This window comes from Meriones unguiculatus, chromosome 3 (genome assembly GCF_030254825.1).
Source record: "Meriones unguiculatus strain TT.TT164.6M chromosome 3, Bangor_MerUng_6.1, whole genome shotgun sequence".
Lineage (NCBI taxonomy): Eukaryota > Metazoa > Chordata > Mammalia > Rodentia > Muridae > Meriones > Meriones unguiculatus.
Genome location: NC_083351.1, coordinates 52,235,812 through 52,252,194, shown reverse-complemented (window position 1 = coordinate 52,252,194; position 16,383 = coordinate 52,235,812). Strand labels below are relative to the sequence as shown.

Sequence of the window (16,383 nt, the reverse complement as noted above, 5' to 3'; positions counted from 1 at the left end):
GGTCCTGTTCCCCCTTTGTCCTCTTGGCTTATGGCGCTGTCTCGGGTTCGGCGAGGGCTCGGAAATGTTTGTAATACGTGGACGAGGTGGCGTGCGGGGTGAACTCGGGCCCGAGGCGCCATTGTCCCCGCAGCTTGGGACTCTGTACCTGGGAGGTGCGCGGCGCAGCCGGACCCGCCCCCTGGGTGCCCGAGCGGCCCCGCCCTCCGGGCCGCGTCCCCCTGCGCTAGGCGGCGTGGCTCCCCGGCGGCCGCGACGAGCAGGTGGGGGCGGCGGCTCCGCCTCCGCGTCCCGGCAGCGCCCGAGCCTGGCCGGGAGCTATCGGGGAGAGCGGAGCCCAGCTCGGCCAGGCGCGCAGAGGCTACGCGGGGCACGGTCCTCAGAGCCAACGGGAACCTCGGGGCGGCGGGGACGAGACGGCGGGGACGGTGAGGACGGCGGCGCCGGTTAAAGTCCAGTCGGCCCAACCCGGGCCAGCTGCAGGTAGCGGCTCCTCTGGCGTCCGGGCCCCGGGTGGAGTGGCCGACGCGTGCTGTCCCGGGGGTGATGGGGACAGTCCCGAGGTGGAGTGGCCTCCCGCGGCGTCAGGGACGCTGGGCGCGTGAGAGTGTCCAGGGACCCCTCCAGACTGCACTCCCCAGCCCTGACTACCGGTCCCGGGTGCTGCTCCGCACAGCCCTCTCTCCAATCAGTCTACCTCCGCCCGCACCGGGTCGGAAAGGGACCATGGCGACACGAGGTCACCTCGGGGCTGCTTGGTGACCTCCCAGGGCAGCAATCTCCTGTAAGCAGCTGCTGGCACGGAGGCCTCCGAGGCTTGGTGCCCCGAGGGGCACTGCTTCCCTTCCTTACATCACCCCTGAGAACAAAAGGGTGGGCCACGCTGGTGTGGAGGTTGTCCCTAGGAGGGGTCTTGGAAATTAAGAGTGACCTGGGAACCTGCACTGTCAGAAGGGGCTTGAGGCTACTGGAGCAGCCCCAGGGAGAAAGGCTATCCCAGAGCCGAGAAGTGACTTATCCAAGGTCACACAGCTCCTGGTGACAGAGCTGGGCCAGGAGCTTAGGTGTCCTGACTCCCTAGAGGCTTATCTGAAAACTCCCGAGGTTAGGAGCCAGGAAGTTTGTGTGTCTATCCATTATCACTAGCCATTTATATCTGGCCACAAAGGGCCTTTAAAGTCCCTTGGAGGTGTGGAGGGCTGGGTCACTGGGACCGTTCCCTTGGATACTTAGCCAGGAGCTCAAGGGGAGCAAACTTGAGAAAGGAGCGCGCTGAACTAACTCTCGTTCCTCCTCGGGAACAGTGCCTTCTGCACACATGGAATGCCAGCCGCTTGAGGCCGAGTACTGGAGGCCTCTAGCTGGACAGATGTTCTTCAGGAAAATCCAGGAAGCCTGTCTAGTGGCCTCAGGACAAACTACAATCATGTTTGACACACACTCTGAGGACAGTCTGAGGACAGTCACGGGCCAGACATTGGTATTCCACTTCTGTGCCTGCAGTCTTTGGACGTAAATGAGGGCATTTGTTGGGCAGACTCGTGTGACTTTGAAAGTTTGCGTACCTCAGTCTCCTCCTGGTTAGAATCCTTGTCACCGCAGAGATGGTCAGAAGATGGTTTCTTGCCACCCGTCAGTATTTTAATCACCAGACACACCAGCCTTGTTTTCAAGAGGCGCTCCTTTTTCTTTCTGCGTGAGTCTTCTCTGCCTGTATGTCTATGCTCCACTATGTGTGCCTGGCGCCCCTAGAGGTCAGCAGAGAGCGTCGGATCCTCTGGAGCTGGAGTTGTGGCTACAATGTGTCTGAGTCACGGTGGGAATGCTGGGAATGAAGCCCAGTACTCTCCCCAGACTCAACTATTTGCCCAGCCCCAGCTTTCTTCTAAAAGCTGTCTTCTCTAGGCTAAAGAGTTGTGGTAGAGAAGTGGGCAGAAGCGGACAGCCATTGGGCTTCCTACTGCCTTAGGCAGGCCTTCAAGGCACGTTGAGTCTGGACATGCTCCTCATATATAGAAACTCAGGAGTTATGTGCTTTAGACTTGTGCATGTGACTGGTATCTTTTTCCCCCTCTTCTCCAGTAACATCTTAAGTGAACATTTGACGCTGAAGGGCACTGGCCATGGCAGTGCACAGACTGCTGTAGTCTTCCAGCTAATGTACTTCAGAGATGCATTTTAAACCCACAAACACCAAATCAGGAAAACAGGGAGAAGGAAGGAGAGAAAAGACAACGGAGAAGTAAGAGGAACTGGCCAGGCACTGTAAATACCTCCTTAAGCATTAACTCAAGAGCCCTGTGGTTCCTGCAATCATCGTGCCTCTTCACAGATGAGAAATACAAAGTGCTAGGGGTTAACTGAGTAGCTCAAGGAAGCCAAGGAGAAGGACCTGGGTCCGTGGACTTCAAACTAGAAATGCACCAAACATCCGCAATTGTTGGTGTCCTCATCTGGACAGGAGTCAGGCTGCCTTACTAGTGCGCCCCATTTTAGTCTTTCCAGGAGCCTCGGTTTTCAGGCACTCGTGAGTGTGACATAGCGCTACACTAAGTCAGCCAGCAGCAGAAGGGGCGGAGGAGAGAGTGTGTGTCTAAGAACATTCAGTTTCAGGAATGGGAGACAGCCAGCTGGCCCAGCCTGGCAACGCTCTTTTCAGGCGGTTATTGTTCAGCAACGGTACAGCACAGGTTGAGATTTTGCAGTCATTCCAACACACACAAAAAGGAATAATAGAGCCAGGCAAAGAGCTACAACACCACATGAGATGAACACAGGAGAACAGAGGGGGTTTTCATCAGGAAGCCTCAACATTTTTTTGCCTTCTATGGCTGACAGATATAATAGACATTATTAGTGCTAGTGTTTAAAAAGCTACAAAAGGGCAGGTGAGATGGCTTGGTGGGTAAAGTCTGACAATCTGAGTTCAGCCCCCGGAACCCATGCGGTGGGAAGAGAGAACTGGCCCTGCAAATTGTTCTCTGACCTCCACAAGTTCAATGTTACACATACACACACACACCACACCACACACACTACACACACCATGTACACACACCAAAAAAAAAAAAAGGAGAAAAATGTAAAATGGAAGAAATAAAGTTTATCTTCTGCAGACATGATGAATTTTCAGGACACAGTCGCATTATGAGAAGAGTGAAATCCTGAGAATTTTGCCCTGATACGTGATAATGACCTTCTATGCCTGCTCTACATCTCAAACCTAGAGACATAGAAATATGTTTGTTTTACCGCAAGCTTCTGACTGCACAATGAACGTTTGTCTTTTGGGGTCCGTGGGGTTTAGGGATAGAGACCACTGAGCAAGGGCTACTAAGCTGTCTATGTGTGGGTCCCCTCTGCCGTGAGCCTGTCACAAAGTTATCTCCTGGCGAGGTGTGCCCTCTCATGGTGGTGCTCCTGCCATCTGGCTGCTGAAAGATTTAGAAAGGAATTGTAATGTTTGACTAAGTTGACTGATAGCCTATGACAAAACAAACCTGAAGGGGAAACCAGTAAGTCGGAGTTCAGCTTGGCGAGAAAAATGATTAGTTAGTTCCCTTGGCACTGCTGTGGAGCCGGAGAGCAGTTCGGTGCCCACTGGTGCTGGGCAGACATGCCCTGTGCTTCTCCCTGGCTCTGGCCACTAATGCACTTGAAACCTCCGTTGGCTACTTGATCTGGCTCTTTCCTTTATGGGGCAGGGCACATAAAGGGGCTTTCCCCACACCAGGTATGCAGCCAGACATTGCATTGTCAACGACAGCGTTTGCACATCAGGGGGGGATACACTGAAACAGAACAAATGTGGTAAAAATGCTGTGTGGGCACTGGGTGAGCCCGACACCATTGGGAAAATGTGCAGGAAGGACCGCCCATCCCATCCTTTGTGAGTGATGGATTCCAGTGACAGGATGAGTCTCAGATGGCAACACCCAGAAGAGACAGACCAGACCTATCTTTAGACCGGAAGTTAGAGTCAGCTCCAGTGTTAGCAGGGAGGGGGCACGGTGGCTTCAGATCAGTGTTTGCAGCTGTCAGAGCAAGGCACCCAGGCTACTGTGCACTGCTCCCAGGAGCTAATAGCTGACTCCTGCTAGGGCTAAGCTAAGAGGTACAAAACCATCCCAAGAGCCCCCAGAGGGCTGAAGACTTTTCAGATTCAACTTGTGATGTCAGGGTGCTTCCACTTCTTGCAAATAGAAACTGAGTATTACCTGTGTGCTATGTGCTTTAGAACTCCTTGGCTTGAGTTTATTGCTGGTTTGCTGTGTGATCCTAGGCAAATCTCCCCAGTTCTATGCGACTCAGTTTCTCTGTAAAATGGGAATAATAAAAAGGCCTCACAGCTCGGGTAAATAGGACAGTGCTGTATTCATGCTGATCCTCAACAAATTAGAGAGATTCTTATTACAATGGTGACCTGGTGCTTTTTACAAACTATAGGCTCTCCCCAAAGCTCCCCATTCCATAAGACAATTGAGCTTACCAAAAGTAGGTAGAAAGCAACTGAAAATTCATAATGAACTAAGCTAAAAGGAACACACAGGCCAGAAAGTGAGGTCAAATCAGAGATAATCTACAGAGCAGGGATGTATTATAAAGTGAACCCAGTTTACAAAGGGGAATCAAAGGCTGATCAGAGCTTCCCAGCAGCCAAAGAAAAAAGGAAAACACTAATCATTATCCAATCTACAGCAACCATCGAGATAAACACAGATCAGTTACCAGCTCTTCCTTGTCTTGAAACCTGGGCTAACTTTCCCCTGGCAGGTCTTTAAAGCTAGCACTGTTGCCATGGATATCCAGGTCTTCAGCAGGGTCTTGCCTATAGACAATGGGAGTCTTGTCCAGAGGACAGCAGTGTTTCCTGGAACGCTGTTATCTGTGGTTCTGGAGACAGCTTGTCAGAGCGCAGCTCTGCAGCCCAGGAGAGCTGTGTAAAGGGCAGGGGCACTTTGGTCCAGAGACTTGTTCTTTTCTCAGCTATGTGCCTGAGGGAGAGGAAAATTCCTCCTTCCAGAGATGGCAATCTTTTGGAGAGTCAGGTGGACAGGTTTGGCTGAAGTTGTTTACCCGAACCACATCGGTCAACCAGAAAAGACCCAAAAGTGTCCAGGAGCTCAGCCCCATTCACAGATGACTGTGTTCATGGATTTCCTTCATGCTAGCAGCCAATGCTTTGTCATACCTGAAATTTATTTTCCATTTTCCTGTGGGTGTATGTGCAAGCATGTTTGTATGTCTGTGAGCACATGTATGGAGACCCAAGGCTAATGGGACTCATCCTTGACTGTCCTTCCTCCCCACCCCCTTTGGTTTTTTGAGACAGAATTTCTCTAAGTAACGCTGGCTGTCCTGGAACTCACTCTGTAGACAAGGCTGGCCTAGACCTCACAAAGATCAGCCTGCCTCTGCCTGCTGGGATTAAAGTGCCCTTCCATCTTATCAACTGAGGTAGTTTCTTCTATTAGAGAGGTTTTGCCTCTTTATTCAGAAGATAGTGGCCTCTGCAGGCTTTCACTCCCATCTCATTGGGCAGAATGATTATCACAAGATGGTGTATGTGTTTAGAGTCTGAGAAAGCAAATCTTTTCAGCTGGGTAGCCCCCCCATCCCTCATTAAGGAGGGGGTGGTTGGTGTGTAGAGGTTAGCATTGCCATCATTAGTCATGGCCCTGACTTAATTAGAAATTACAAAGGTGACTCAGTCATTCGAAATGTCACACTTTCCAGATCTTCGTGGCAGAGTGCTGGAAGAGAAAGTATGGTCTACATGAAGATCCCTAGACCTCTCAGCCAGCCCCGCCCCTTTCTGCATCTCAGAGCTAAATTTCTCCTCACCACGGTGCTTCAAAGTCATTTCAAATTAAACTCACTTCTTTCTGCCTGTGCTCCCCTCCCTGACTCTCCTCTTTGGCTCTAGGTCATCTGGCAAGGTATCCTGGAGTTTATCAGGCCTTGTCCTTCTCCCTGTTCCAGACACCCAGCATTTCCCGTTGCTGTCAATCAAATTCAAATGAACAGTCTCCCTGGCTAGTGTTGATGCCTGGATGATGTTTGCTGTTTCCTCTCTGCAGACTGTATTCCACAAATGCCTACTCATGTCTTAATGCCTGCCAGCCTTCCTGATTTTTTCCTTTATTATTAACATACAATAGTACAAATTAATGGAAGTCACTGGGGTGTTATCACATGCATTGGATCTAAAAACCTTACAAAATAAAGCCCATAGCCAAATTCCCTGGTAGCCTGTCCACCGTGGGCATCATGCCACACCCTGCACAGGGCAGAGCTGGCTCCCGGCCGACATCCTTGCAGTCAGGGAGGCCCTTCCCTCCTTCCTTCTTACACTGTGGAAGTGGTTCCTTCCTTGGCTTCTCATTCATGTTCCCAAAATCCTTGTATTTCTCTTGATGCTCTGTGCCCTGAATTCTGCCTTGCCTGTTGTGAACAAAGCCACTATATCTTTTAATTACAGCTTCACAGAGATATTTACACATTTTAAAATTACCCTTTTTAGTATTTAAGTGATTATTAGAATAGGCAGTCGTGCAGACTCATCCACAAAAGAAATCCATTTCCGTGCCCTCTCCTCTCAACTCTGGCCACATTAATCTACCTTTCACTCTGAATTTATCATTCTGGACATTTTTAAATGGAGTCATAAAGATGCAGGTGTGTGTGTGTGTGTGTGTGTGTGTGTGTGTGTGCGAAAAAAGGGGGAAAAAGGTGGTTGCTTTTCCTCACACAGTAACATTTACGGTGAATCCACAGTACAGAGTAAATCAGCCTCCATGGCGTTTTGTTGCCGATTAATACTGCATTCACAAACTGATGGTCATGAGACTTGTTTCTGCTGTTGTTACCCAAGATGCGGCCCAGCAGTAGATAAAGTGCTCGCCTAGAATGCACGAGGCATTTGATCCCATCATTGCAAAGAAGGAATCGGAGGTCTAGGAAGAGGAGCAGGGAGGGGAGGAAAAGCAACAGGGAGAGGAGGAAGAACAGTGGCAACTGGAAGCTGTGGGGTCATGCAACTGAATGTGGCAGTCTCGGGAATGCAATAACAGCAAAAGGCTCCTCAGCACTCAGTGACCAAACTCTAACGCAGAATTACACATCAAATGTGTCGTGACATCACCTGTGTTGCATCAAGGGATTTCCCTAAAGCTGTCACTATGGTCACAAATGTGTCACTCCACATGCCACTCCACCACACGACACCAAAACAGATACCTGAAACACTTCAGCTCAGAGCACTGTTACCTCAGGAACTGCAGTGTTTTTCTGTGCATGCAAAGTTTTCCATTCTTATGGGAACATGGGGGTTTCCTTGTCCCCCAGCATGTATCAGATTAAATCAAATTGCTGATTGAGTTTTAGTCACCTAATATCCATTAGTTTGAGGCCAGCCTGGTCTAAGTATTGAGTTCCACGATGCCCAAAGCTACACAGTTGAGACCCTGTCTTTAAAATAAATAAAAATAAATTAATGAATTTTAGTTTAGAACTAAGACAGATTTTCCAACAATTTCTGAAATGGCCCTGTGCCTTTTTAGTTTGTTTGTTTGTTGGGTTTTTTTTTTTTTTCAATTTAATTTAATACAAGCGAGGGTTATCTGGGAAGAGAGAGAATGAATTCAGAAAATGCCTGCATCAGATTGACCTGTAAGAAAGTCTTTGGGGCATGTTCTTGATTAATGATTGATGTAGGTGGGTCCAGACCATTGGTATAGGTTGGCTGTGCCATCCTAGGAAGGTGATTGGTTGTATGATAAAAACAAACTGGAGAGCCCGGGGGAGCAAGTCAGCAAGCCGTATGTCTTTAAGGCCTCTGCTTCGACTCCTGCCTGTTGGTTCCTATCCTGACTTCCCTTCCTGAAGGACTGTAGCTGTAAGATGAAATAAACCCTTTCTTTCACAAGTTGCTTTTGGTCAGGGAGTTGTCAGTGCAACAGAAAGCAAGCTAGAACAGGCTCTGACACGCTTCTGCCATTTTATACTGCCATTTTACACGAAGGAGCAATATCAATGTTTATTATAAGATCAAATTATCAACCAACTCTGAAAAACATCAAGGATGGGCTATATCTTACAGTATCAAAATTCAGTCAAGATTTAGATCTTCATGAAAGAGTTTAAAAAAAGCACATCCGTGTTATTAGCATGCACATTTGCTTTCATCCTTAATAAATGGCAAAATTGCATGACTATCGAAGAATTAAGGGGGTTTTGTTGCTTATATATACTATCGCTATTTATCTTTGAGAATTACATACAGTGTGTTTGATCATGATTTCTTTATGCTTTGCTCTCCTCAACTGTTTGGTTTTTATACCCATTTTACATATCTGTATGCCCAGGTGATGTAAAAACTTCTCAGGTGAAAAGGAGTCAAAAATAGAAAAGGCTTAGGAAGGCTGCAATGGAGAAATGCCCTCGCCGCGTGTGTTTAGAGAAGCTGGCTGTGAGCAGTGCTGGGAGAGTGAGTTAGTCCACCTTTGCCTATTTTCCTAGCATGCTTGGCCAGTTAACCCCCCGCCTCTGACCTGTGGATGGCAGTATGTGGGGATTCTCAGAGGAGCAGACGGTCACAATGTCAATACTGCTTTCATTTATTTTTTTTCTATTTTCGTCTATATTTATATTTATATTTTATATTATAATATATTATATATTTATGGTTTTTTCTATTTTCATTTATTTTTTCTATTTTTAGGCACAGAGGCCTACAGATTTGAGTAGCAGGAAGCCTTTTTAAAACAGAAATATACTTCCAAATAAGGAACATAGAGTTAGCAAGGGTCTTATTTAATCCGTTCAACCGTGGTCTTAATTTGGGAACAGGTAACACTGCACAGATGCTTTGGAAGTGTGAACAAATGCACAGTACGGAGAGTACTTAGGCCACCTAGCTGCTCCGTGTTCTTCTAGACACTTCCCACCTATGGGAGCAGAAACATGGCTATAAATACACAACATAAATAGAAACCTACTCAGTCTGTGTGCATTTGCTGCTGCCGGCTTTCTTCACTTACTGTAACCTGGGGAATCATGCCAATTGTCACACCTAAATCTACTTTATTCTTTTTTTTTTTTTTTTTAAACAGCTATCTAGTTAACCATTAGAGACTATGAATTAACTAGTTGCTAGCAGGACATGCACTTCATTTCTGTTCTGTTGCTATTGAAAAAAAAAAAAAATACTGTTTCTCCTAAGTATAGGTGTGTCACGAGATGAAGCTCTAAAATTGGAAAGCCTGTGTAAAAGTTTGATATATTTGACCTCACACTCTGTCCAATGAGAGTGACCCCACACTCTCTCCCACGGGAGGGTGAGTGACTCCTGCTCTCTGTCCAGGGCATGAGGGAGTGACCCTCACACTCTTTCCTGTGTATTAATCCAGCTTTTGAAGTTGGCTGATGTGATAGGCACACCAGTAAATTGTGTGGATTCGACATACATTTTTTCATGAATAATATTGAGCATCTTTGAATGAGTTTTAATGTCATTCTCTTTTTAAAAGTATGAACTGTTTAGGCCCCTTATGTATTTTTATTACATTATTGAGCTTTAATATGAATCTGTAAGAGTCTTTGTATGGAAGTTTTTTTTTAAAAGCCATTTTACTGTAAGTTTAATTCCAGATAGTTTCCCCCTAATTTCTAGTTTCCTTGTTTCAGTATGATTATTTTTCCAGTCTGTAGTGATGATGTCTTTGATACCTTGTTTTCTGTACTCATATGCTTGTTAGCTGCAGAAACGTTTTCTCTTATGGCTTTTAATAAAAGGTTTTTCTGATCTTGAAAGTTTGTATGTGTGTGTCGTGTGTATAAGGTACAGGGTGTGCTTGTATATGTGCATGTATGCATGTATGTGTATGTGTGTGATGTATCTCTGCATGACGCATGCATATGAATGTGCTCGTACATGCACCTTTGTGTGGGGATACAGGGACCAGAGGGTGACATCATCAGGTGTCTTCCTCTATTGTGCTCAGCCATAGTCTCTTGAGGTAGGGATGTTCAGTGACCCCAGTGCTCACTTTGTTGGCCAGGTTGGCCAATGTGATCCTAGACTCCTCCCCCTTTCTCACCTCCAATGCTGCGACTTCACAATCTTGGCCTGGTTTTCATGTGGGAGCTGAGAATAAATCCGGGTCTTTATTGCTTCATTGCTTGCTAACACTCTTTCTTACCCACTGAGCAGTCTCCCCCATACTTTGCCTTTAAAGTTTTTAAAAATATTTTATGTTTCTCATATGATAATAGTTTTCTCTTTTTAGAAGTTAAAATTGTAGTACTTTGGATTTTATTTTAAGGCAAGGCATGGGATCCTTGTATTAACGTCTATGTTTCTACTTTGAATCCCAGTTCTTCCGATAATTTTTATTAAATAACATCTTTCTTTTCCCTCCTCCCACATGCAGCATATTTAAAAAAAAAATAGGGCTAAAATTTCTAAAAATAGATCTGACTGGGGCTTTCACATCCATTACCCAGGTATCTCTATTCTTCTCAGTGGTGTGGCTTTATCATTTTATTATCCAAGGACTTGGGTTTTGCATGTGAATTTCAGAGTCTCCTGCCCAGTTCTGAAAAGCAAGCAAGTTGGTACTTCCACTATGGTCACTGAAGTTTACAGCACAGGCCGAGCGAACATTTGCCTGGTGTTTGGTCTTTATGGCTGTAAAGTAAGTGTGTTTTTCTCTGCGTCTTCTCTGTTTATCCGCCATGTCCTAGCCGTTCATTTTGTCTCTGCATATTCTGGTCAGTATTTTCAGACTGACTTGCGAGCACAGTTATCCCTTCACAATATTCTTTTTTTTAAAAAAAAAAATAATAATTTATTTCTATTTCACGTGCACCGGTGTTTTGCTTAATATATGTCTGTGCAATGTATGCTACAGATATATGTCTGTGTGAGGGTGTTGAATCCCCTGGAGCAGGAGTTACAGACAGTTGTAAGCTGCCATGTGGATGCTGGCAATTGAATTCGGGTCCTCTGGAACAGCTGCCAGTGCTCTTACCTGCTGAGTCATGTCTCCAGCCTCCTTTATAATATTCTTGAGCATCCATTTTTTGCACACAGAGGTCATGCTGAGTGAGATTTTGCTTACTGGTTCTGATGTCACCTTTAAAACTTTTCTTATGATTCAAAGTTAACTTCCTATGGAATTTCTTAGGTTTTCTATGTACATTGCCATTTTACTGAGGGGGTGGCAAGTGAGCCACCTCCTCAACTAATATATAAATATATGCTTTATTTCCTTTATAATTGAATTGACTCCCACCTCTGGAATGATGACATCGGGTAGTGACAGTGTATGAATTCCAGATTTGTTCTTGACTTTAACCGAAATCTATTGAAGTCTTTCTTTCCTCATCGACTGTGATGTATTTTGTGCTGTTATAATCAGGAGAGAGTCATGGAAATACTGTGGGGGAGTATGATACGTGTGTGGGTGTTTGTGACACAGCACTTGCGTGGCGGTCAGATGACACCGTTGTAGAGTTGGTTCTCTCCTTCTACCTTTACATAGGTTCTAGGGATGAGACTTGGGTTGTCAGGGTACCCTCACAGTCCATATTGCTGGCGCTGGTTTTCTTCTTTAGTGTTCTTACTATTAGAAATTAGATCAGTAGGTGGTGTTTGCCTTGAAATGTCCCTGCCTTCAGTTTTTCAAGAAAGAGTCTCACTATGTAGCTCTGGCTGTCCTGGAACTCACTGTGTAGACCAGGTCAGCCTCCAACCTGCCTTTTCCTCCCAGGTGCTGGGATTAAAGGCATGCACCACCACACCCAGGTGAAATACCCTTGCCTTTGAACTGGACTTGGTTTATGGGTGTTACTTTAATAGTGCAGAATTCTGCTTATTTATGTTCCTCAGATCTCACTCAGAAGTGAGATTGGTCATTGCTTTGTGGCTTGGGGGTCTATCTGTCTGAGCTTTGCGTCTGTCAGCTGCCTGTAGTTAACTTCTTCCCCTAGCAGCTGGGTGGAATCTGGTGATAGGGCCTTCCTGCTTATTGACAACAGACTTTTCACATTTTCATTGTGTTCCATCTTCTCTTGTCTCGGTCACTTTACTAATTCATATTTTAGTAGAAAGCTGTCCATTTTAATCTGTGTTTTCAGATTAGAGCAGAAACTTATAGCATCTTTACGGCTGTCACTAATTTCTTTCCTTCCTGTTTTTTGTATCCTCTGATCTTTTGAACGATTCTTTTTTTTTTAATTTTTGATTTCTGATTTTCAGAGTAACTGTACATTTCTAAGTTGTAACATTTATTGTTTTCCTAATTTCTAAATATCTGTTTTAAATTCACAATGAACATTGGTTCCTCTCTCCCTACTCCCTTTAGCAGAGCTGTTGTCATGACAGTCCTCAGGAGCTGTCCTTCTGTGTCTTAGTGTCATTTTTGTCGTTAGCAGCTGTGATATATATGCCCTGACCTTGCTTTGGTGATGTTCCGTCTGTCACAACCTTACTTCTCAAGCTCGTTCAATTGTTTATTTAGTGTCCCAGCGTTTTCTATGCTAGCATTTGAAGGAGTTTAATGAATGTCTTTTATTCTTGAATATACACGATTGATTCATTTCAAGGTGTTTTTGACTCTCTGTGGAACATTTGAAGAATCAATATGCATGTATTCTCCACTTTGTGTTCCTTGATAACTCCTGCTGGTTACATCCCTCTGTGTTGCTATTTTGGATAGTAGTTGCATTCCTTTCTTTTTATTATTTTTCAGGTTAGAATCACTTTGTTCTTATTCACCCCCACACTGTTCTCTCCCATCCTCCCTGCCCCTCTTTGCTCTTCTCCTACTTTCTCCAAATGCCCCCCCCGCTCTTTTCAAGTCACAAGTATAGTTTCCCCCTCTCCTGACCCTTAAGACCTCTCTCACTTCTCCCTCCCTCTCTCTCTCTCTCCCTCTCTCTACTTCTCTTTGACACACACATACAAGAAAGACACGATAGATAGATAGATAGATAGATAGATAGATAGATAGATAGATAGATAGATAGATATGGGAAACTGAGAGTTAAGTGGAAGCTGGGAAGACAAAGCAGACCCAAATAAATGGTGGTAATATTATGTTAATTATAGAACCAAGCTTTTCCTGTGAACTAACATCAGTACAGATTTTGGAACTCAAATTTGGTATATTTAAAAACATTTTGTATGTACCTTTTTACTGCAATGATAGTTTAGCTGGGTATAAACTTTTGGGTATTACATTATCTTTCTGGAATCCTGTGCCATAAATACTGTCTCTAAAGCTGTATTATTCTTCCTCAGTTATCACAAAAAAAAGCACTGTTTTTCTCTGTAATAAGAAGGCACTCTAAGAAAGATGGCTCAGTGGTTAAGAGCACTTACAACTCCGGAGAAGACCCACGTAGGGCATCTGTAACTGTAACTCCATTTCCAGGGTATCTGACACCTCTGGTCTCTGCTGGCACCTGCACTCACTCACGTGCGTATACTCTGATAACACAAAGGGACACAGAAATAAAAAGCAAACCATCTTAATACTGAAAAGGTGTACAGGTGAGACTCATAGGAAAGGATTTGTTCTCTATGGTGCCCACCTGATGTTACCTCGAAGGACAGCATTTCTGCATAACTCACAGATCCCAACCAGGGAAGAGGAACCACCTAGCTGTTAAGAAGGTAAAAACACCCTCCTAGTAAAATCTAGCATTATAAGTTAAAGAGGTAACCAATCATTTTATAAAGTCACTTGTTACATTACAATGAATAATAATCTGACTGTGTCAATGGTTAAGGTGGGCTCCTTTTCAAAAGCAGAGATGAAGTTTTTAGAAGCATAAGTATTACATAAAGTAATGTTTCCTTACGAGTGTGTGATTAATATATTTTTAATGAGCTCAGTTCTTCTTTTAGTCAACCCAGAGGTAGAAAAAAGAAAAGACAGGAAACCAACATTTCTCCTCTCATCCTCAGGAACCACACACACAGTGATTATTATGGGTTTGAGTCATGGTGAATATTATCCAGTATCTCCAATTTTTCCTTTACCAACTGCTGTTCAAACATTGTAAGGTATTCAGTGAATGAGCTGGTAACCAATTTGCATTTCAGAAAGAGTCTAATAAAAGGACCCTGATTGGTGAGGTCGTTGCAGGTGTGATACTGAGTTTTGTACTGATTGTGGTTAAGGAATGTATCATTTTAGAATTCAAATAGATGAGCCTACATATGTTCAGCTGATAACTGGCTAGAACATCTGAGCAGGATAGAGCTCCAGAGCTAGTGCTGAGTGGTGTTTCCTGGGTGCTGCAGTCCTTCCTGGAGCCTTTCTGAAATGGGACAGGCATCCTTACCCTGCCTTAGTCCCTTCCAGCTCCAAGTTCTCGGAGTACAGCCTGCCATTTGCACAGACCCAACCTGCTTGAAGTCGGTGAATCTGTGCAGAACTAGGTTTTCTCAGAGAGGACACAGCTTGTGCTGTAAGCCAGTGTTCAGTATCCTAGGCACAGGTCTTAGCCTCCATGTGCATCCTTTACTGGAAAGATACTGCCAAAGATGCTGGTCTTGTGTCTGACAGACACTGCCTTTCTCAAGAGCTCTCAGTGTGTGGTTCCTGGGGCACCAGTGTTGTCACCCCAGGACAGCAGTATTGTCATCCCCAGAGCAGCAATGTTGTGGTCTCCAGAGAAGCAGTGTTGTAGTCCCCAGGGCACCAGTGTTGTCAACCTCAGGGAACCAGTGTTGGCCTGTCCTGGGGGAATGATGAGGAAAGCTTTAAAAACAAAAACAAACAAACAAGATTTTTGCTCATCCTCTCTGACAGTCAGTGACCACTGCCCTAGGTCTTTGCTCCCAAGGATGTAGCTTAGGGTCCCCTGAGAAATTTGAGATCAGTTTCGAGGGCAGGTGAATAAACATCATCAGTTTGATAATGATAGTGTTTATTCTTTCTATTAACTTCAATTTATGGTAAGTGCTCTTACCTTACCATTGTACAGTCTAATCCTTTAAAAAATAAATGTGTTTATCTAAAAACATGAGTTGATTTATATCAAATGATAAAAATATAAGTTCAGGTTAAAAGGAAAAGTATCAGCTCAGGACCCCCAAGACCAAGTTCTCAGCACAAATTAGATTTATTTTTCTCAGAGGAACAAAGGGCATGGATAAGGGGCAAAGACAGGAGATAGAGGGTGAGGGGGAAGGGGAAGGGAACAAAGAGGGGACAAGGGACAAAGGACTGCCTCTGGATAGAGAGGAGACAGATATGGCCCACAGAAAAATGGCGGTTGATAAAGGTAAAAGGGTTAGGATGAGGAGTTTAATTTTAATAGGGCATATTCATTAGGTGAACCAAAAGGGGCTTTTGTTTGCTGCACTTCAATACTTTGAGAGCTGGAGCTTGGTAGTCAGCCTCAGGAGGAGGAAGTGGACAAATAAGAGGATAGGCCTTGGTGGCTAGCTTTAGGAATGCAGTCTAGTGGTTTTCAGCAAGGTGGGGGAAGTGGGGAAGAAAGGAACGGCTTGCCAGAGCCATGCGCACCACGCTGGAGCTCGCCACTCGCCTGCGTCCCTCCACAGGTGCTAGTTGGGTGTCATAAACTATAAAAGCTGCCTGCAGACAGCCTGCTCTGTAACAACGGGTGATGCAAAAAGGGTCCTGGCTTCTGCCTGGCCCACACCACAGGGAGTTTCTTGTATTTGATAGAGAATGTGTTCAAAGACAGCGAGTGACCACAAGACAAACACCCTCGCCATCCGAGGTAAGAGACCTCTGTGGAGTAGATGAGCACCACACAAGCTCCTGTGTGGCTCTATCCCTCTGCCCTTCTCTCCTACACAAGCAGACTCTTCTGTGCCCATTTTCATGCCACTTCTGCTAACAAGGGCAGATCTCAGAGACACCTGTTTGTCTTTCAAAACCTCAGTAATTTCTACCAAAGGTTTACTTATCATGCCCCTGCTCCATACTGAGGTGCTGTTGCCTTCTTTGCAATTCCAAGTTCCATTTATCCTCCTTTCATGAAAGTTATTCTGGTTATTCATGGTGGTGATGGTAAGCATAGCTGCTATGTCCTGTGTGATATTCTATGTATTCAGGGCCTGTCCTGTGGACTCTATTTAAGCTAAGAATGATGCCTTAGAGCACTCTTTTCTCCAAATAAAATTTTGCTGGCGAAGAAGCCAAGCAGACTGGGAATCCAGGCCTGTGTGAGTCTCAGCACTGCCCTGTATCTGGGTCTCTGTGGAGCACATAGCAATCTGTTCCCTTCCACTCTCCCCCGTGTTCAAATAGCTAATGTGTGTGTGTGTGTGTCTTTGTGAATGCTGCTTTATGGTTATTTCATGAGTTGGGAGAAAGTAAGTATAAAAGCCTTTGG

At 45.1% G+C, this 16,383-nt stretch overlaps 1 protein-coding gene across 6 annotated transcripts in view; it reads left to right on the top strand.

Annotated features, from left to right (window-relative positions):
- Positions 1-216: 216 nt before the first annotated feature.
- Positions 217-16,383, top strand: part of Wipf3 (WAS/WASL interacting protein family member 3) — a 76,314-nt gene continuing 60,147 nt past the window's right edge. For all 6 annotated transcript variants that reach the window (XM_060379982.1, XM_060379979.1, XM_060379981.1 and 3 more), the window contains exon 1: positions 217-483. The gene's annotated coding sequence lies outside the window, so the exon portion shown is untranslated. The remainder of the gene's footprint in view (positions 484-16,383) is intronic.